At 48.8% G+C, this 21,520-nt stretch overlaps 1 protein-coding gene across 1 annotated transcript in view; it reads right to left on the bottom strand.

Annotated features, from left to right (window-relative positions):
* Positions 1 to 20,854, bottom strand: part of Eva1a (eva-1 homolog A, regulator of programmed cell death) — a 50,456-nt gene extending 29,602 nt beyond the window's left edge. Inside the window, exon 1 of the mRNA XM_013352841.2 lies at positions 20,468 to 20,854. The gene's annotated coding sequence lies outside the window, so the exon portion shown is untranslated. The remainder of the gene's footprint in view (positions 1 to 20,467) is intronic.
* Between the last annotated feature and the right edge of the window lie 666 nt (positions 20,855 to 21,520).

Genomic DNA, 21,520 nt, shown 5'->3' on the forward strand with positions numbered 1-21,520 from the left:
AGAGAGAGAGAGAGAGAGAGAGAGAGAGAGAGAGAGAGAGAGAGAGATTTCTTACCTAGGTTGGTTCTATAATTTAACTGTGAATGTTGCTGTAATAAACACTGGCGTGTAAGTACCTCTGTGATCTATGGACTCAGAGTCGTTTGTATAAACAACCAGGAAAGATACAGACGGGTCATATGAAGATCTAAGTCCAGTTTTTGAGAAAGCCCCACACTGATTTCTTCAGTGGCCCGACTGGTTTACATTCCTGCCTGCAGTGTACAACAATCCCTGTCTGTCTGCGGATCAGTAATTCATTACAAACTCCTGTACCTACATGCAAAAGCAGGTCTGTGGGGCTCACTGATCCACACTCATGACAACAATCAGGGGCTGACCATCATGGTCTGACTATAAGAGATGTCATAGGTTCACGGAAAACAGCTTGATTGCCAGCTTTTAGGAAATGGTTTGATAATGAGAGCCCTGTCTTCATGAATGGATTATTGTAGTTGGGTTTAATGTCAGCTCTAGACCCACGTGAATAGGGAACCTCAACTGAAGTATTATCCTGACTGCCTTAGTTAACCTGGGAAGACCTGTCCTGACTGCAGACAGCATCTTCTGGTAGCAGTGCAGACTGAGGGTAAAGCAGAAGAAAGATTTCACCTGGGGCTTGCTTGTGCTCTGTGGTAGTTTGAATGGAGTTGGCCCCCCATAAACTCATAGGGAGTGGCATTATTAGGAGGTGTGGCTTTGTTGGAGGAAGTATGTCACTGTGAAGGCGGGCTTTAATGTCTCATATGCTCAAGATACCACCCAGTGTCTTAGTCCACTTCCTGTAGGCTTCTGATCAAGATAGAGCCAGCACCACGTCTGCCTGCCTACCACCATGCTGCCCACCATGATGATAATGGACCGAACTTCTGAAACTGTAAGTGAGCCACCCAATCAAACGTTTCCTTTATAAGAGTTACAGTGGTCGTGGTGTCTGTTCACAGCCTTGGAAACCCTAAGAAAGGTGCTATCTGGCTGCTGCGTTGATTCATCACCCTGTTATGGATGCTGCTGATACCACAACCAGCGTTTCCTGACTTCCATCAAAATCTAAGAGACAGCAGCTCTCTAGGAACCTTTTCGGTATTCAGTGACAGATTGGGCTTGCTAAGGCACCCAGTTTTGTGGACAGCACAACCACCTGATTGTTGGCCTCCCCAATGTGAGGCAGGGCTACACCATGCTCAAGGACTGGGAAACCACCAAGAGGTTCACAGCTCTCAGGCAAGACTCGGTTACTGTTACCATTTTAGCATAAACATTCACCCTATTGATTCTGCAAAAGGTAAGCTCTAGTTAGGGGATGCAGGGGTCACTGGGGCCATGTCCTTAGGGTTATATCTTAACAAGCCTTTCCTTTCATTTCTGTCCACCAAAAGAAAAAGTAGTCCCACCACACACTGCTGCCACCATGATGCTCTATCCAAAAAGCATGGAGTCAGTTGTGTTGGTGGCTCAGAGCTAGAAACCTCATCCGCCAGGTGTAAGAGGTCAGCCAAGCATGAACTACACCCTCTGGAACGGTGAATCAAACATTGCTCCCTTACACTGTTTGGTCAGTGATGACAAACCAACTGACACACACACGGGGAGCTGGGCACAGACCCCACCCCTTGGCTATAGAGAGTATGTTCATAGTCCCAGGGAAATAATCAAGCAGATAGATATCTAAGTTTCCTCTATGGGGCACACGAGCTCTCATGGTGACCATGAGACATACATTCTGCTGACCACTGCCCTCCAGCAACAAGTCATTCCCAGTAAGTCCTCTGGACCCCATCAGCCCCTTGAGAGGCTTCTTCGGCTCTGAGTCCTGGGCTGTGAAACACTTAGGGGCAGGGACATGTCTTAATCTCTCTGCTTAACCCGAGAGTCTCCCATAACTGAGTAGAGCTGACGTTCAGGGACTGCTGGGTGAGAGATTCCCTGGGAAATCACATTCTTCCACCTGAGCTTGCTTCCCCGTGATGGAGTCAAAGCTTGCAAGTTCACCAGCCTCTCCTGGAGCCCTGGCCCCACCCCCTTCTTCTTTGTGTTCATCTGGCACACCATGCTAGACTCAGCCATTCTTTCCAGACAGTCTGGTTACTACAACTGTACCCCACAGTTCTCACCAGGACCTATCTGACAACCCCTTTCTCCCCCAGGCCTATCTTAATCACTCCAACCCCCACTTGCCTGGTCTCCTGTCCAGTGCTCAGCGCTTATAAAAAAGAAAACCAGTTCAGTTTGCATCATCCTCCCAGCTTTCCTGAGAAAGCAGAGATAACTCCCCCACCCCCAATCCTCCCTGCTGGTCTAAAGAACTGACACCAGCGCTTTCTATCAGATCACTTCCTCCTTCCTATGTCACATTCCAACGGTGATTCATTCTTCATTCTTGCCTTTTTAATTCTTCATCTTTGCATATTAAAAAAAAGCGGGCACACAGGCAAGAGGATGGGACACTAGAGAGAAATGACATGCGCATGTATAATTCTCTCTCAAACTTCCCCACTCTCCCCCTTCTTAGTTCCTTCCACCTGTACATGTGTGGATGTGGATGCAAATGCACAGATATGCATGTGTGTATACCTAACAGAGATATGGGTACTCACATATGCAAATGTATGCATTTGTATGTATATATGTATGTCTTTCTCCAATATTTTCCTATTCTTTCTGATCATTCACTCCCTCTACTCATCTTTTTGTCTATTTCTCTTATCTGAATTGCCCCCACACTTAAGAGACCCTATCTTTGGTCACTTCCCCTACAGATCCTTGGCACCCATTCCTGTTCCTTTCTACCTTAGTCATTGTTCCTGTTGTTGTTACAAAAGCAACTCAAGGTAGGAAGGGTTTGTACAGTTTGTGGGTACAGTCCATGGTGGGAACGCACACAGCAGGAGCCTGGGGTTGCTGTGCACGGCAGCCCTTCTGCCTTGGGAAGCCATGCAGGAGCACGCAGTCAGGATGCAGCAGCAATGAACACAGTGTTCAATGCATTTTCTCCTTTCTATTCCATTCTAGGACTCCAGCCCCCAGGAATGGTGCCTGCCACACACATTTAGGATGCTTGTCCCTGCTTTATTTAATCAAGACGCTCCCACTCAGGCATACCCACGGGCTAGCCTAACCTGTGCATCTGGAAGCTAATCTCTTGGTTGTTGTCTCGTTGACAATCAACATAAACCATCACATGTTCCCAGACAAGCATCTTCACAAACATAGACACGTTCCATCGATTTCCACATTCACATCTCGGCCCATGAAAGCTAGTTTTATGACCAGCGTGTCTTGCAAGTAGCCTTAGCCAGGCAGCCCTGGTGACACCACCAAGTCTGTGTTTCCAGAGACTGTTCCAGAAGGAGACTGGCTGTCAGGGTCTTACGCCTCATCGTTTTCCAACTGTAGCGGCCAGCACAGTGCCTAGCACAGGAACCGTTCCAAACAAATCCTGTCACATGTCCAGATTCAAACCGTGGAGTGGGGCAAGATTTCCAGGCTCTAAAGCACAGCTGACATTGTCTGGACCATCACGGGCATTTCTGTGACTTCTCAGAGACTGACAAGGACTTGGTCTTCATGGAGCAAAGGCTCTGAGTTAACGGAACTGGCTTGACCTTGTCTGACTCAAGCCATACTCAACATGATGGCCCCCACCCTCAGAAGCTTCTGTGCTGCTCTGGCAGAGACCTAACAGTCTGGTGCTCCATCCAGGACTAGACAGCTGTCACCAATAGAAACAGGCCCTTAAGTTTCTAATCTTAACCAAATGGGTTTCAGTCTGAAGGCAGATTACCTTCCTGCCCCAAGATAGACAGCATGCCTATGTCACACCAATAAATATTAACAAAGGTGCACTGGAACCATTTATTTAGCTAAGCGGTTTGCTGCTCTCGGGGATCTGAGAATACGGAGGAACGGTCCGCATTTGCTCACCTCTTTGCCTAGCTCAGAGGACTTATCTGAATGGATGACGGAATGTAGAAATGAATGAACATAGCCAGTGCACTCTAGCTTCCTAAGATGCAACAAGAAGGACTCAGGAGAGCATGTAAATTAAACGTTAGAGGGGCAGTGGGGAAAGAGTAATTAATTCCAACAACGGGGTAGCAGTGGGGAAATGCCATAAAGGCTCCATTAGAGGCCTGCTCAGGGTATCAGTGACTAACTGTATTCTCAGCATGCATCACCAAGGCCTTCCCTTGAACTGGCTGAATGCTTCTGCCTGTGATGTAGGTGTGATTGCTCTCATTTTTTCAAATGGGAAATCAAGGCAGGGAGAAAGCTCTTCCATGAAGACTAGCTGGAAAGTAACAAGGGCTGCAGGTCAAATCCAGTGCTCTGAACTTCTGGCCATTGGTCCCCAGAATAAAGCCCAGACATGCACCTCAGCTCACCCACAAAGACAGAGATGATTCAAGCAAGCCCTTAACTGTGAATAAATTGAATTCCAAGGTGGGTCTGTATTTCCAGTTACTCAAGAGGCTGGGGGAGGGAGTGCAGGATGTTCATGGCCTGCCTAGGCCACAGTTTGGGCAGTCATTCTGGGCAGTTTAGTGAGACCCCATCAAAGAATAAAGAGTAAGAAAGCAAACATACAGCTCAATGGGCTACTATTTTCCTATCATGTGTGGAAGCCTAGGTTCATCCCCTAGAAACACACATGCACACGCACACACAAACACACACACACACACACACACACACACACACACACACAGATGTGCACTTGAGAAAAGAAAAGGAAAAAGCTGAATTACTAATTTAACTAATCCCAGCCCCACCCTCAGATCTTCAGATCCAAACTGTTTTGCTCGGATACTCTATGGCTTCCAGAATAATGAATATATATTCTATGTAAAAGGGAGGAGTCTACTCCCCAGTGCACTTCATCAAACTAGCATGATCCTAATATACACCCCAAACAAAGAGAAAACATTTTTTTTGTTTTTTTTTTCGAGACAGGGTTTCTCTGTGGTTTTGGAGCCTGTCCTGGAACTAGCTCTTGTAGACCAGGCTGGTCTCGAACTCACAGAGATCCGCCTACCTCTGCCTCCCGAGTGCTGGGATTAAAGGCGTGCGCCACCACCGCCCGGCAAAGAGAAAACATTAAAAGAAAAAAATCCTTAGGACAGACAGACATAAAGGTCCTTAACAGTATCAGCAAACAGGGTCAACAGAAAGTGAGGTTTGTTTTCTTTCTCATGACTTTTTATGACATGGCAGTGTGACGTTTATTCTAAAGACGCAAGATGTGTTTGCTGTTGAAAAGCCAATTAATGTGATCTACCATATATCACAGCCTGATGCTTATAGTTTGGAGAATGAAAGTCGAAAGAGTGTGTAACCAACCCTAGTGGGACCTTCTTAGCTAAGTCACCTCAGGGAGGATGGTGCTACATGGGAGGAACACACAAGTTGGGGAGGTCACATGCCAGACAGCAAGCTGAAGAGCTTCCTGGGACTAAGCGGACCCCCTGAGAACATCATTGATCTCTTCCAGAGTGGCACCATGTATCGATTAATCTTCATCAACTTGACTAGAGTTAGAACCACATAGAAAACACCCCGGGGTGTGCCTGTGAGAATGCTATCCGAAAGGTTTGCCTGAGGAGGAAGCGCCCACTCTCGGTGTGAGATTGGGGTGGAGTCTAGCCTGAATAAAAAGGAGAGAGATCTGAGCATCAGCATTCAGCTTTCTCTGCTTCCTGGCTGTGGGGCCATGCTGCCTTATTCCCCAGGCTTCATGCTGTCCCTCCAGAATGAAGGACACCCTCAAAGTGTGAAACAAAACAAACATTTCCTTCCTTAAGTCATTTTTGTCATGGCAACAAGAAAGACCATCAATACTCAGCACCAATGACCTAAAGACCCCCCAAGGTCCCCCTCCCAAGGGTCCCATCACCTCCCACATCCCCACACTGCAGACCAATCCTCAGACACATTAGCCTTCAGGGAACACACCACATCCAAACCACAGGACTGCTCACTAATCAAAAACTATAACGGTTCTGTAGCCATAGCATATGATAGCATCTGGAGGCACATTCTCTCAGTTTTATATCTGAGTAGATATAAACACAATCTGGGGCTCATGCCACATGGGCTCTGCAAAGAGTGCTTTTTTTTTCAACTGAGCATCCTATCCAAAAAAAAAAAAAAGTTTCAAAAGGCAGTCCGACCCTGAAGTTTTATCATATAAAGCAAATGTCGAGTTTCCGCAGTTTCTGGATTCTGCCTGCCCAGAGGAATCATTTCAATGAAATATTAATCTCCGAGAAAGCCACCCTGGGATAAGCCTGTAAAGTAATTCAAGCAGCATGTGTAAAATTTATTTAGTGTTTGGCTGGGGATGTTTTTAATTATGTGAAGTCTCCAGAATGGGAAGAAAGTGTGGAAGATGTTTGATGTAACCCTTCACGGAGGCGCTGGATGCTCCGAGACTTCTCTTTGGCTTCAGTTTATTTCTGCAGCAGCCTAAACCACAACACACATGCAGTTCCCATGGCACGGTCACACCCGAGATGCAATCATCAGCGAGACACCAGAACCAGCAAACCCGAAGACCTCCAGTGTGGAGATCAGAGATCGGGTCCTAGGCCCTACAACCAGAGGAGTGTCTAAAGCAGTGCCTTTCCAGCTTCCTAACACTGTGACCCTGTAACACAGTTCCTCACGCTGTGATGACCCAGACCATAACATTATTTTCATTGGACTTCATAACTAATTATGCTTGCCTCATACACAGAGCGCTCCAGGTTCTAGCTCCGGCACAGCTCTGAACCACGGGTGGTAATGCACACCTATAGTCTCAGCACTTGGGAAGCAGATGCAGGAAAAGCAGAAACTCAAAGTCAATCCCTGGCTACATAGTGAGGCTCTGTCTATAGACATAAAGTTCCTGGAGCCAGCCTTGGGGCAGGGGTTTCAGTAGGGTCTATATGAGATACAGCATCAGAAAGAGAAGAAGAATTTTCAAAGACATTCACAGCTGGTTCTGTGAAGTAGAGCTCACATGCTGGAAATCGGTACCAAGATGTTCACATCCTGAATGACCTGCAGGGGATCCAGCTCTGTTGGTAGAGTACTTGCCCGGCACACATGAATCCCTGGTTTCAGTTTCCAGTGCCATATAAACTAGGGAAGGTGGTACACCTGATCCATACTTTGGAGGAGGAGGCAAGAAGATCAAAAGTTTATAATCACAGTTTGCACATTTGAATAAAAAGAAAATGTTCTCTTGGCAAGACTGAGATTCTAATCTCTATACCCTCTGCACTGCAGCCCCCTGCTTCAAGTGACAACAAATGGGGATCAGCCTGGCATGGGAGAAGCTGGCAGAGAAAGCAGACTGCGTTGAACCTGAAGACGAAGTCAAGACACTGAGGTCGGGTGAGGAGCTCCAGTTCCAAATGATCTGATCCCTCTTCCGGATTCTGTGGGCACTGCATGCACATACATTAATACAGACAGAATAAAAATAAATAGATCATTTTTAAAAAATAGCATGGCACTGTGCACCTGTAATCTGAGCACTAGGGAGGCAGAGTCACGAAGATCCTGGGGCTCACTGCTCAGCCAGCCTAGCAGAAACCTCAGTAAGAGGCCCTGTGTCTAATAAGAAGATGGAGAATGAGAAACTCACCCATTGCTAACCACTGAACACTCTTCCAGAGGACCTGGGTTTGGTTCCCAGGCAGCTTTCACAGTCATCTGTAAATCTAGTGCCAGGGAATCCAACCACCTCTGGGGCTTCTGCCAATAGCCAAGTGGTCCACAGATATATATAAAAGCAAAATAGTCATACATATTAAAATAACAATAAAAAACTTAAAATTAGTTTTTAAAACTTGTAAGCAGACACACTCAATAGTAGTCTGTGCCCACTGTGGGTTTCCAAGCCCAGCTGGCTACATTAGTGCCACTCCGGAATGAAGGGTCTCCTGCCAGAAAGATGACCACACTAGCGCACGTGTTGATGTGTCATCAATTAGGAAATCTGGCGTTGCAGAAAGATCGCTTAACAAATCCTTGCAAGTCTCCTCAAGCAGTCAAACTGTACACACACGCACACTGTTCCCACTCCAGCTTTCCAGTGTGCTGCTCAGTTAAAGCACCAGGCAGGCTCGGCGACGCCTGTGGAGGAACGCATCCTCTTATAAAGACACAACTGTACATGGCACGGAGCTCACATCTGCAATCCCAGCACTCTGGAGGGTGAGGCTGGACCAGCCATGGGGAGTAAGCCAGCAAGTACCACCCCTCCATGACCTCTGCACCAGCTCCTGCTTCCGTGCACATGGCCTGTTTGAGTTCCTGTCCTGACTTCCTTCAGCGTTGAACAGTGATGAGGAAGTGTAAGTCCAATAAACCCTTTCCTCCCTCATGGCGTTTCATTAAAGCAATAGTAACCCTAGCTAAAATAATTTGTCTTTCTAGTTTTGAGAGCTTTTGTTCGTTTAGTTGGTTTGGTTTTTCAAGACAAGGTTTCTCTGTATAGCCTTGGCTGTCCTAGAACTCACTCTGTAGACCAGGATGTCTGGAACTCACTATATAGAACAGCTGACCTCAAACTTACAGAGATCTACCTACCTGCCTCTCTTCCTCCTGGGTGCTAGAATAAAGGTGTGGGGGTACAACACCTGGATGAAGATAGCTTTTTAATCAGTATATGCTGAATCTACAAGGTATCCTGTTAAAGTAGCATCTAAAGCTATAAACTGCCCACTGGGGCCTAACTTCCAAGCTTCCATGCATACCATGACACTCCAGTGTTCTCAATAATGAAGTATAGAAGATAAACTACTAATTATCATATAACACACAGTTCTCTGCACTCATTCCACATGCCCAGACTTTTCCCTTGATGGAATATTCAGAACCACAGGATTGGACAAAAGCCACATCAAGGGTTATATGTTTTCATGGAGTCCACATCTGCACTGAGCCATAGGCATACCCTCCTGGGGAAGAATGCCTGCTTTTCCCTGCAAAGAAGGGTGGGGCAAGGCACCTGTGGCTCCTACCTTTTCTGTGACAGTGCCTTGTTTGTGCACACCAATACCCAGTCAAAGGCCCACATCCCCATTCATCTTTGGTTCCTGGAGGGTCTCTCCACAGACCCATAAAACCTCCAAGTTTGAAATACAACCTTCGAAAGATGCCAGCTTCATGTTTTCTGACACCCAGAGGGAGAAAATGAAGAAAATAATTCAGTTTGCTGTAGGTGTGAAGATACAAAGATACAAATACACCCATAAACATACAGTCACACATATATATGCACAGACATATACAGACACAGACACACACAGAGACATATACACAGAGAGACGCATAGATACAGACACAGAGACACATCACACACAGCTACAGATAAACACACACATAGACACATTCCCATACACACAAGCATACCTGAACACACACACACAGCTACATCTAAATATACATTCCCATACAAGCACACCTGCACACACATACGCAGATACACACACATAGTTGCAGCTAAACATACAATACACACATTCCCATATACGCAAGCATACCTGACCCCCCCACGCACATGTACACACACACACACACACACACACACACACACACACACACACACGGCCCTTTCCTATGGCCTTTTGGATTCAGGGCAGCACATCTCCAGGAAAGCTGGTCAGAGGCCTCTGTGAAGGTGTGTACTTTCACTAAGAAACTTCCAAGAGCAAAGATGCCATTTCAACCACAGAATATTTACAAGGTTGGAAGCCAGATCTTAATTCTAGCCCAGAGCCTCTGGGATGTTAGTGTCAGGAGCTGGAGCAAAGCCGTGCCTAAGTTAAGACTTTAACCCTCCACGGTCCCTGTCTGAGTAAGAGAATCCTAAGTCTCCAAAGCCCAGAAACTGTCCTTCTCCCAAGAAGAGGGAGTCACTTCAGAAGGCCCGTTGAGTCTGTGTTCCTGCGCCCAGAAAAATCTAGCAAATGAACTAGATTTTCTCATATGACAAGCTTAAATGACAGAAGTCAAATCACCCGGGGTCATTCAAAGCAGGTGCACTGAAAGTCACACTCCATAATTCTCCCAGGGCTGGGGTCCCTGGGGATCCCCTCCTTCCTCCTCAAGGTCTATGCCAGCTATCACTTTCACCTCCCTGACATGTACAGAGCAGGCACCTGCTCCCACAGAGGACAGGGCACCCCAGCATGTCATGGTACCTTGAAGACTCTTCAGAGGGCAAAACCCAGGAGCTGGTGGGGGCGGGGGTAGTACACTGCCCCTGAACATTACCTGTCTGGATTCTACAAGTAATGACTCTTCCCTGGGCATGGTGAGAGAAAGCTCCTGTGCTCCACCTGTGAATGGCCGGATGCTTGAAACACCCACCCCGGGCTTTTTTGTGTTTGTGTGTGCACGTGTGTGTTTAAGTATGGGCACACGTGTGTGTGGAGGCCCAAGGTCAGCACCTCGAGTGCTGCCCACCTTTTCTATCCCCCCTTTTTTTTTCTTTTGAGACAGGCCTGGGATTCACCTAGTATGCTAAACTGCCTGGCTGGAGAGCCCTAGAAATCCATGCCTGTCTCTACTTCCCCATTGCTGGGATTCCAAGCTCGCAGCACCCTGGTGTGCTGGTCACGTAGATTCTGGATATCACACTCAGGTCTCGGCAGCAGACCCCTCCAGGACTTCCTTATCTCACCACACACCAAAGGCCTTTGTGGAAACGAAAGTGAGCAAAGAGATGCTCACCCCGGGAGATGGGATATGGTTCTCTCATGTGGATTCTCTGATATTTAATTCAGCAGAAACCATGTGAGAATTTTTGCTTACATCCATTACATTCAAAATCTCCTCTCCAATGTGAATCCTCTGCTGGCAAACAAGAGCTGAGCTAGACCTGAAGGCTTTCCCACACCCGCTACATTCCTAGGGATTCTCCCCTAAGTGCTAGGGCTTCCTGGCTTCCTGGAACTCACCCCCCTTTTCTCTCTTCTGACCTCCATGCGAGCTCTGTCAATAACTGTGCAGCTCAGCTGCACTCCCACACCTTCTACTTGTTCAGCACCCCATCCTTCTCACTACCCCGCCCACCAGCTCAGCACTCAAAGGTCTTCTAATCCCCTAGTCAACTGGTGCTTCACCCTGTGTGGCCTTGACCTGATCCTGGGCAGCCGGCCCCTTTTTTCTGGAAAAGCTGTCCCACACTGCAGTCTCCTGCGTCCTCCTGCTCTCTGCAAGTCCCCTTCCAATTCTGCCTTCACAGTCTTCCTTTTCCTCTCCTGCAGCTCAGTGTGGCATCCTAGCAAGACCTGCTCTCAGAGCGGTCTGACGCAGGCGTGGATCCTGACAAGCTGGGTGAAAATCCTGGGTCTGTCATGGAGAGTCATATGGAGAAGTCACTCATCACCTGTGTGCCTCAGTTTACTCAGCTGTAAAACAGGCACAATAATAATAGGAGTCCTCCTTGGTGCTGGTTGTTCTCTGAAGTAAAGACTCTACAGCAATCCCCTTCCTGATGGTTTTTCTTTGCTCATAATTAAGATTACTACAAGGGTGCTGTGGAATGTTCCTGTACACTATGTAAATTATGCTCTGATTGGTTTAATCAACAAGCTGACTGGCCAGTAGCTGAACACGACTGAGTTAGGTGAGAGAGCCAAACTAAGAATGCTGGGATAAAGAAGGGCGGAGTCAGGGGAGATGCAAGCCAGCTGCTGAGGGAAGAAGATGTGTTAGGGTACTGGTAAAATGTCATGAGTCATGTGGCAAAAGATAGACAAACATATGGGTTAATTTAAATGTAAGAGATAGATAGTAGTAAGCCTGAGTTATTGGCCAAGAGTTATGATTAATACAAGCCTCTGAGTGACTATTAGAAAGTGACAGTAGAATGGAGCTGGACAGAGAAACCTCTGCTTCTACAAGGGTTTAGAGTGCACAGCACACTTGAAAAGGACTATCTGGACCTAGTGGTGTGGTTCCATAGGTGGAGTGTTTACCAAGCATAAACCACATACCAGGCTTGGTAATGTACGCCTGGAATCCCAGAGGCAGGAAGATCTGAAGTTCAAGGTCACCCTCAGTTGTAAGGAAAGTTGGAGGTCAGCCTGGGCTACAAGAAACCCTGTCTCAAAATAAACATTAGATAAACATTGAAAAGTAAGCACTACCAATGGCCCTCTTCCCATACCCCATAATACTCCCAGATCAAATGATACATAATATGACTTCACTGCTTCTTGCTAAAAGTTGGCTCATAAATCTTTAAGGCCTCTCTTGAATGCCAAACTCATGAAGCCATCTGCCCAGACACCTCTCCCCACCTGGCCTTGATGCTTCCAAGTTGGCCAGTCTGAAACTGAGCTCACTGCCCTCTCCTGCCATGCTGCACCCTGGCCCTCCCCTCTTCCACCCCTCCACCCCCTCTGACAATGAATGGCTCCACTATCCTTGCCCCGGTTGCCCAGGCCAAACTGCCCCAGTCATCATGAGTTCCTGCCCTTCTGTAGCCCTTCATCCAATCAGTCACCAGATTGTGTTGACTCCAGTGCCAAGTGTTTCCTGGGTCTGTGCCCAATTCTCCACCCCCGTTACTGGTGTCTTAGAAACTTATTAGTTCTGGCCTGGATGAGAGTAACAATATGAAATTAATCACATGCCCATTATGGCTAATACATTTATGTCATACAGAATCTGACACTAGCCATACTACCCATAAATGAGGAAACAGTTTCTGCATTCAGAGAAGACACTCTCATTTACCATGTAGTCCAAATAACATGGGGTGCTGGAGGCAGGAAAGCAAGCCAAGGTCCTCTGACTCCAGATTCCAGGCCTTTACACACCCACACTACAGTGACATCAAGGCTGCTCATCTGACATCCGGCTGGTTCTTTCTAGTGTCTTCTTCACAGCCTATCTATCATTACAATGATGCCTGGACTTGGCCTCCCGTGTGAAACCCTGCCGGGCTCCCCAGTGCCTTCCAAGTCAAATTCGGGTACTTCGTCAAGACCCTTCCTGATGGAGACTTTCTCTTTTGCAGACCCACCTCCCCCCCCTCCAACCACAGCACCCTCATCAGTCCCTCTGCCTACGGGTCTCACTCTCCTCCCCCTCCCTTTGGACCCTCCTACTTGCTGCCCAGACTCAGTGAAGTGTCTGACACTGTGTTGGGACACAGCACTTTGTCATTCTCCGCGTCTTAGAACATCTGAAATGGCTTCGACGTGTTTTCTAGAATTCACTGATCAGAAACCAAATCCCCACGTCACACATAAATGAGATTTGCAGGTGGCCTTTTGGAGCTAATTAGGATAAGATAAGGTCATGGATTAGGTCCTAGGCCTGCATGAGTTACTTTATCAGAAGAAGGAGCAAGCCCTAAGCTAGACTGCTCGCTCTGTCTGGCCATACGATGTCATCTACAACATCATGATCCTGCAGGGAGGCCTTCACTAGGCCTTCATAGGCTTTCAGAACTATGTATGAAAAAGACATTAAAATAATAACAATAAAATGTCTAGTCTGGAGTATGCAGTTACAGCCACCAAAAACAAACTAGGAAGACATTAACTTATTGAAGGAGAGTTCTCACATACTCCTGGCTGGCATGTGAGGTGTGGGCAAATGGTCATGTGTTGAGCTGGGCAAACACACCAAGGCTTCCAAGACATCTGTGGGAGCCGGGTGTCCAACTGTCACCTGTGTTCCTCCCAGAGCAATGTCTGAGGTGTTACTTTTGGAATTTGTATAAGATTCTCAGGGTGTAACCCTGGGAAATGCCTCTGCAAACCATCCCTGCCCTGGAGAGATGGCGGGACCAAGTCCTTGAAGAAGACCAGTGGCAGCTCAGCGCCCCGCCCCTTCCAATAGTCGAGCAGGAGACCAGAGAAAGATGTATCAAGTTTAACATATAAAAGCCATCCTTCACAGCTGTGTCTGGACTGAATATGACACACTCAAGAAACAGCGAGAGCACAGAAGACAGAAAGCCAGCGCTCGGTAAACACCCTGTAAGGGACTGCTCCTCATGGCCCCATGCTTTTGAGCACAGGTTTTCCCTCAGCTCACAGCCCATCCCCACTCTTGGGAGGGCCTTCCCTTCTGGTAACAAACCGTTGCCTTCTATTTCTAATCATGTGCCCTGGCCCAATTCTTTGCAGTGGAACAGAAGAACCTGGACACTTCAGCGGTGCCCTCAGGACACAGGACACCTGCAAGTGTTACATCTGTATGCATGGGTTCACTATGGCACCGCGGGGGACCCAATGCAGAGAGCTGCTCTTCGAGGTTGCTCAGCCAAGAGGCACACTGGACAGTGGACCTTGAGAAAGCAAAGCACCTGCCTGTCTTCTTCCCCCAGAGGTGTCACCTGCCCCTTCCTTGAGGGCTGCTGTGACCTGTCTTGTCCTAAAAAGATGAGCAAGGAAGAAAGCAGCTGGCTGTGTTTGTACCAGCGCCTGGGCTAACAGCCTTAGCCAGTCCTTGTGATTATCACTCTTCAAACAGGACCGAGATCCCCTGAAATATGCTCCCTCAGGCCACAGCCCTTCTGAGTGACCTGAGTGACAGAGAATACACAGCAGAAGGGAGGTTTCGCTCATTGCCTTGTATTCTGGGAAAAGCCTTGTTTTCCTCCCAAGTTTATGGTGGCCCCTCTGCTGAGTAGCACTTCCGCCTCCTCTCACAGGAGGACAAAGGGCAGGCTGCCTCTGGGATCAAATCCGGGGCAAGAGGAGAAGGAAGAGGTAAAAGAGTTCTCTCAGATGCAGAGAAGGCAAGTCTGACCGGAAAGGGAGCCGAAGCCCAGGAAATGGCTGTTCCCACTGGCTGGCTCTCTTTCTGGCCTTGAACTTGTGAACTGATTAAGTAGATGACAATGACTTTGAACTTCTGATTCTCCTCCAGGCCTGTTCCACCAAACTCACTTTATGTAGTTCAAGTTGGGACTTGAACCCAACGGTTAAGGCAAAGTAGGCGAGCACTCTACCAAATGAGCGACATCCCCAATCATTTTTTTCTTGTTGTTGGATGGACAAGATCTCACATAGCCTATATTTAATAGTCAGATACTGTCCTGAGATGGCCTGTAGCTGGGCTGGATGGCTGAGTCTAAGGTAGTGGGTCTGCCTTTTGGCTATGAATGGGGTCTCTCTTTCTCCTTCCCTTCCTCCCTTTTCTCCTTCCCTCCTCCGTTCCTCCTTCCCCCTCTACACACACACACACACACACACACACACACACACACACACACACACACACACCCCTCAGAGAGTAGACTCAACGAGACAAATATATCTAACTAAAGCTCCACCCCTGGGACCCCTATAATTACTAGGACCCCCCCCCCCACTCCTGGAGTCCTTTCCTCCAGGGTAGGCTAGATAACCTTACAAAGAAGATACCCTCTCCTGCCTCTATCCCCTGCGCTCTGGATGGAATAAATTTCCTCTGACCCCATTACTGGCTTTGTTAGGGTCAGAGCCTGGGCCCTGGTAGACTCAGCTATCCACTCTCACTAAGCCAGAAGCAAGAATAAAACAAACAGTAAAAAAAACAGATGAAAGCCAATCAGATATTAGGAAGAGAAACAAAGAGGTCCAGTGACACTCCCCACCCCGGTGCTAATGTGAAATCTAGGTTTAAATCTAAGCGGTACTGCTCAGTCTTGGTCAGGATGTGGCCCGTGTCCTCCATCTTCACTGCCTTTGGCGGGGTGATCTGATAAGTCATCAGAGCCATATAAAGTCTCGCTGAGAGACCAGTTCCTGCCCTGGCTGTGGCTGGCAGCAGGGCCCCACGCTTCTCCTTCTCTCATCTTGAGGGTCCAGGGGAAATTCAACTTTTGGACTATTACATTATCATCTCTGTCTTGTCCTCACTTACCCCTGCGTTGTGTGGCTGTCTTCCTATCTCCCCATTAAGGACATCCTGAAGGTGGGCAGGTTTGCCTCCTGTGCTAACTAGGGCTTTTGCTCACTCCTCTCTCCAAAAGGGCCTGCATTCCCCAGGGGGTGCTGAATGGTGAACAGAGTCAAGTTTAGAGTGCAGAGGGACCTCCATCCATTTTGCAATCAGCAAGCAGATGAGCCCATCACCCATGGGAGCTTTATGCAGTAAGTGTACACAAAAGGCTTTGGGCTCAGGGAAGTGTGTCAACCCTGATAGCCACTGACCTGCTGCATTAGAATAGGCCCGAATATCAAACTCCATCTCTTCTAGTTCACCCTCTCTCTTCTCCACGCATCTCTGTCTCGCTTTCCTTCCCCACCCTCTCTACTTCTGCCCCTCTCTCCCTAAGTCTGAGAAACTTACCCATTACTTAGCTATCCACACAGACTTCTAGAAGCTATACAGGGAACTGTTCCAAAGCCAGGGCTCCAGAGGGCCCATCCACACAGTTTACCAGCCAGGGTTTTGAAAAGAAAACAAAACAGCCATGCACAGCTACGGAGCTCAGCTTTCTTTCGACTGTGTTTTCTTTGCTTACTGGAGACAGTGTCCCTCCTCCACCCCCTAGGTTCTGATCCCTTGGCCCCATGAGGAAACCAGACCAGCAGAGATAGGAGGCAGAGTCACCATTGAAAGGACTGCACACCTGAACCGGGACCGCCCACTCCATTGTCGCTAGCAATACCAGGACAGACAGTTGGATTGGTGACAAGCCACACCTCCTCAGACCTATCTCTGGGCCTCCAGTGCCCAGCAAACCCCTAAAGATCTGCAGAGGCCTTTCGTGATCTCCTGCGTTGGGCCTGTGTTTGCTTCTTGATGGCCCTGCCCTGCCCCCAAGCCCAGCAAGCTTCTTCCTGACTCTTCTTGCATGACAGACTGACTCTATTGAATGCCCATTTTTCTCACTGAGCACAATCTGGTGATCACAAGTCTGCCACATCAGGGTCTATGACCTAGTTGAGAAATGTCATGTTTGTGTGTCTCCAGCCCCCAGCACCAAGCTGCACAATGCACCAGCATTCCAAGTACAAGGTAACACCTGAAGATTCAGGCAGTGATCATAACACTGGACCAAGACATCTCTTCATAAGCCAAACAGGATTTGCACCGAGTCTAACAGCAGGATACATTTCTCAGAGACCCGGAAGAATGGTGCATAGAGAGAGCCAACGGAGTGTGACATCAGAGACCCTGGTACCAACTGCCTCCCCACCCACCACTCTGAGCAAGTTATTTTTGGGGGAAGGGGGTCCGACTATCCAAATGTCAAACAGAAGAGATACCCAGCTCTTGGGTCTGGATTTTTCTCCCTATCTTTAATAGCCTAGGGAAACCTGCTTCTGGCATCAGCAGCTAGTGATCTAGGCAGGAGCCGTGCCAAGGGACAGAAAGTGTCTAGGGTGGGAAACTGCAAGTTGTCGTGTGGACTGGTGAACAGGAAAACCCTCACCCTGATACACCCTGCGAAACACCCTCACCAGAGTGTTTCCCGGACCCCTTACGAAACCACACCACACAAGGTGATCTCATCGCATTAAACTTTAGGGAACAGCCTCCTGGAACGAGAAAGCTGTGTGCGGAACAGCTGAGTGCGAAGACAGAGTACACAAATGTGCAGGGATTTGGGCAATGGAGTCAAACTTGGCCTAACACAGCAAGGCCCCGGAACCAGAAAGGAGTGGATCCGGCTTGAAAAGCCACAGCTGCTTTGAGGGAAACAGGATTCTAAGCTGGTGAAATGACCAGCTGTAACCTAGTATCCAGCGTCAGCAGTGGGCACTCTTAATAAATTCCTTAACAAATTTTACCTTTAATAGATAAACGAGAAGGCGTAGTCTGCCATGTAGAAGGAGGGGGAGCCGGCATTTATTCACCCCCTCACCCAGAGTCCCTTCCTTCATGCCTGATCCTCCAAATGGGAGTCTTAATTGCATTCCTCTGTGCTGTCCCAGACTTGACTAGCACATGTAAGCTCTATAGCAAGGTTGGTATGACTAGGGCCAATACCCTACTCCTCAGTTCTGCAAACAAAGCAAAAAGGAGAAGGAAAACCAGGGCTGCCGACGAACAGTACCATATGAACAGTATGGTCCTGGATCCTAATTGTGGTACAGGTTAAAAAGAAAAACTGTGGGTTCTGGTTCCCACTAATAAGTCAACAAATCTCAGCTCACATTCACTGAACCTTTACTGAGTCTGATACAAACTAAAGCCCTTACCTACATAGTGAGCAGCGTGTGTGTTCCGAAATTCCAATGTTTATGTGAATGCTGGCCCCACCACTGATGAACTGTGTGATGTTAGGCAAACTCTGCAGCTTCTCTGGCCTCAGTGTGAACTTCTTAGAGACGATGTAAGGATCAGGAGAGTCAAAACTCATGAAGTGAGCACAAAACTGAGCAGGCACTCGGTTTTACAATGAACAATTACCCTATTGGTTAGCACACTGCTCTTCCTGTAAGACTTTCAGAGAGTCCCAGCCCACTGGACAGGGCAGCAGGGAACAATGAAACTGTCACATGGAGTGGAAAAGCCTCATCCAGAAGAGACCGAGTTCAAGACCAAAGAACGATGTAGTGTTTGCCAAACCATGGGGAGGAAGGATTCCAAGAGGTCAGAAGAGCAAAGCCACAGGGAGCTGGGATGTGTGGGGAGCATGGCGGGAGGGTGGGAGGTAAGAATGGGCAGGGAAGTCTGGGGCTGGTGTATGAGGTCACAGGTTAGATTCCACCCTGGGAAGACTGGCGCAGGGTTTGCAGAGGGGCTGCTGTCAATGCTTGACAAACACCTATAGACCCAGGTCCTTTCTGTTAGCAATGGAGGAAAAACAAAGGTGTAGGGCAGGAAGGTAGCGCAGCCTGGTGGGAATGCAGCAATGGGATTCTGGCCCTGGGATTGCAGTACAGGAGAGACAGGAGGGGAGAGACGTGAGAACAGGGGCTGGGGTAATCAGCTAAGACCCAACTGATGAAAGCAGGGGGGCTGAACACCGGCTCCCTGTGAACTGATACGATACGCTAAGCTAAGCCAGGGTGACTCAACCTGAGTATCGTGGGCCGGATAACTACATTGTGAAAAGGGGGCTCTCCTGAACAATCCAAAGGAACAAATCCTCCCCCACTTACGCAGCGATGGCCAAAAAATGCCTCCGGATACTCCCAGGCATCTCTCAAGGGGCACAATTAAAACACACATGGCAGGCAAACGCATGCACATATATATAAAATAAATCTAAAACAAAATAAAAATAAACTCTACTGTCTTTACCATTTTCTTGACTTGTTTTTTGATTTTGGTATTTTGGGGCAGGGTCCTATGGAACCCGGGTTGGACTCAACTCATTTTGTGGCCACAGATGACCTTGAACTTCTCATCCTCCTGCTTCTGCCTCCGGAATGCTAGGCCCACGGGTGTGCTACACCACACCTGGCCCCATTGTCTACTTTTCAGAAGAGAAAACACAGCTACAGGGAGGCATCACCAAGGCCAATGGCCTGACCTATGACCTGGCCTCCTCAACACAGGACTTGACCTCAAGGCAGCCTGCTGAGGCAGAACACAAATCTGACTGCCTGGAAGGGAAGGAGGGGCTAAAGCACGCTGCTGAAGGCTACAACCCTCTTTACTGAGCAGAAACAGCCGCGGGAAGTAAATAAATACTTTGGATCTGAATGGAATTGCTATGTATTTGCTATAAAAGGCAAAAGCTTGGTCTCCCCGGGTGTGTGCAGGCAGGAAGTGGCAGATTCTTGCTCAGACTGGACAGAGGAACCATCTGTAGAGCTGAACTTGGGATGTGCGGCTCAGACCAGCTGGGATCCAAATCTAGGCTGGACCCTTTGCCCTTTACAAACTTCTGTGACTCCGTGGTTTCATTTTGCAGTCAGGACTTTTAGAAGTTCCTGCCATAGGCTTGATGTTGGTGGGGAAAACGAGCTTAAATAAGGAGCAAAAATGAAACCACCCAATGGGGCTCGCTCTCGCCTGCTTCAGAGCCTTCCTCTCCTCATGGTCTTCATAACCGGCAATGAGCGCTTCCCTCCACCCCGAGCCTTCAAAACCTTCACCCCCAGATAAGCGCTGCCGGCACGAGTGAGCCCCCCTCCAGCAGCAGAGAGTCCCATTTAAGGCTTTAGGGGGCGCCAACAGCCTTTGCACTCCACAGTTCACTCTGATCTCTGGGACCTGGGGGGGGGGGGGTCGCCGAATAGTTTAGTGGCTCGGGAGCCAGGTAAGTACTTCAGTGTACGCCAAGCCGACTTCAGGTGGGTGGCCCCCAACAAACCCAAAACCAAAGCCCGCCACCGTCGCGGGCGAGCCGGCTCAGTCAAGCTCCTGGAGTTGGAGCAGTTAGAGAAGCGCCCAGATTTGCAACTCACTGGTTCCTCAAAGCCTGGCTGTGGAGGCAGAGGGATGAGAGTGATCTGAGCCAGTCAAATAGGCTGGAGACGCCAGGAGGAAGAGAAAGCAGGAGGAAAAACAGGACCCGTACCTGGACGGGGGTTCCGGAACAAAGCCGAGGTTTCCGATTCTAGAGCGCTGAAGAGTTCCCGCTCAGTAGAACTGGGGTGTCCTTGCACCCTGAGCGCGCTTCGGGGGAGCAGCTTACCTTCTCTTGGACCGCAGGCGCACACTTCCGGGGACTGAGTCGGGGAGGGGGGTCAGATCACCCAGGGAGGGGTGCCGCAGGTGGGACTGTGCCCTGTGACTGCGGCACCCGTGCACCCCAGAGAGAGCAATTTGGGGCGTCTCTCCCAGTCGGGCTGAGCTGGGAACGCGTGAACTCGGTCTTGGGACTCCCCGAGCCCTGCACACTCCAGAGGAGACTGAGTCCGTGGGAGGAAAAGGTTGTCTCATTTCCTTCAGTCTCCACACAGACACACACACCCGCCCCTCGGCTCAGGACCTGCCCTCCCTCCCGCTCCCCGCCCCCTTCCCCACGTGGGCGCGGAGAGACGCGAAACCTGAACGGCTGCGCCAACTTAGTTCAACTCTGGCAACTGCCGCCTGCCTCCCAGTGCTTCCCACCGTGCCCTGGGCTAGGAGATCTCCCCACCAGGAGTCCCCCCACCTTGACCTGAAAGTTCAACCTTTCCCTCCTTGTTGCAAGAGGACCAGATCTGCAAGCAGACCTCCAACCCTACTCCCAACCCCTAGCAGCTCTTATTCCTGACCGGTGGACTGCACTGTGTTGCGCCGGCTTTAAAACCCCAAGTCCAGACAGGAAATAACCACTTACTTGGTTAAATTTGATCGACTCTTTTCTTTTTCTTTTTGTTCTGTTATGTGGAGAGCATAAAGCCTGACGCATAATCTCCAAGGAATGTTCGTCTGTATCAGAAGACAGCCACTACAGCTTTTGGCCTTGCTCGCCTAGTTTGAAGTTTTGTTTGTTAAACTCCTTATGGAGTAGGCGATAGGCACCGAGCTGGGTGCAGCGCAGTTTAAAGCAAACCCAAAAGCACCCTACTTCGAGGCAGTTAGCACAGGGGACCGGGGCAGTGCGAAGTGGACAAGAGTCCTAAGACACGGGTTGAAAGGTGAG

The sequence above is a fragment of the Microtus ochrogaster genome (genome assembly GCF_000317375.1).
Source record: "Microtus ochrogaster isolate Prairie Vole_2 chromosome 14 unlocalized genomic scaffold, MicOch1.0 chr14_random_3, whole genome shotgun sequence".
NCBI classification, from domain to species: domain Eukaryota; kingdom Metazoa; phylum Chordata; class Mammalia; order Rodentia; family Cricetidae; genus Microtus; species Microtus ochrogaster.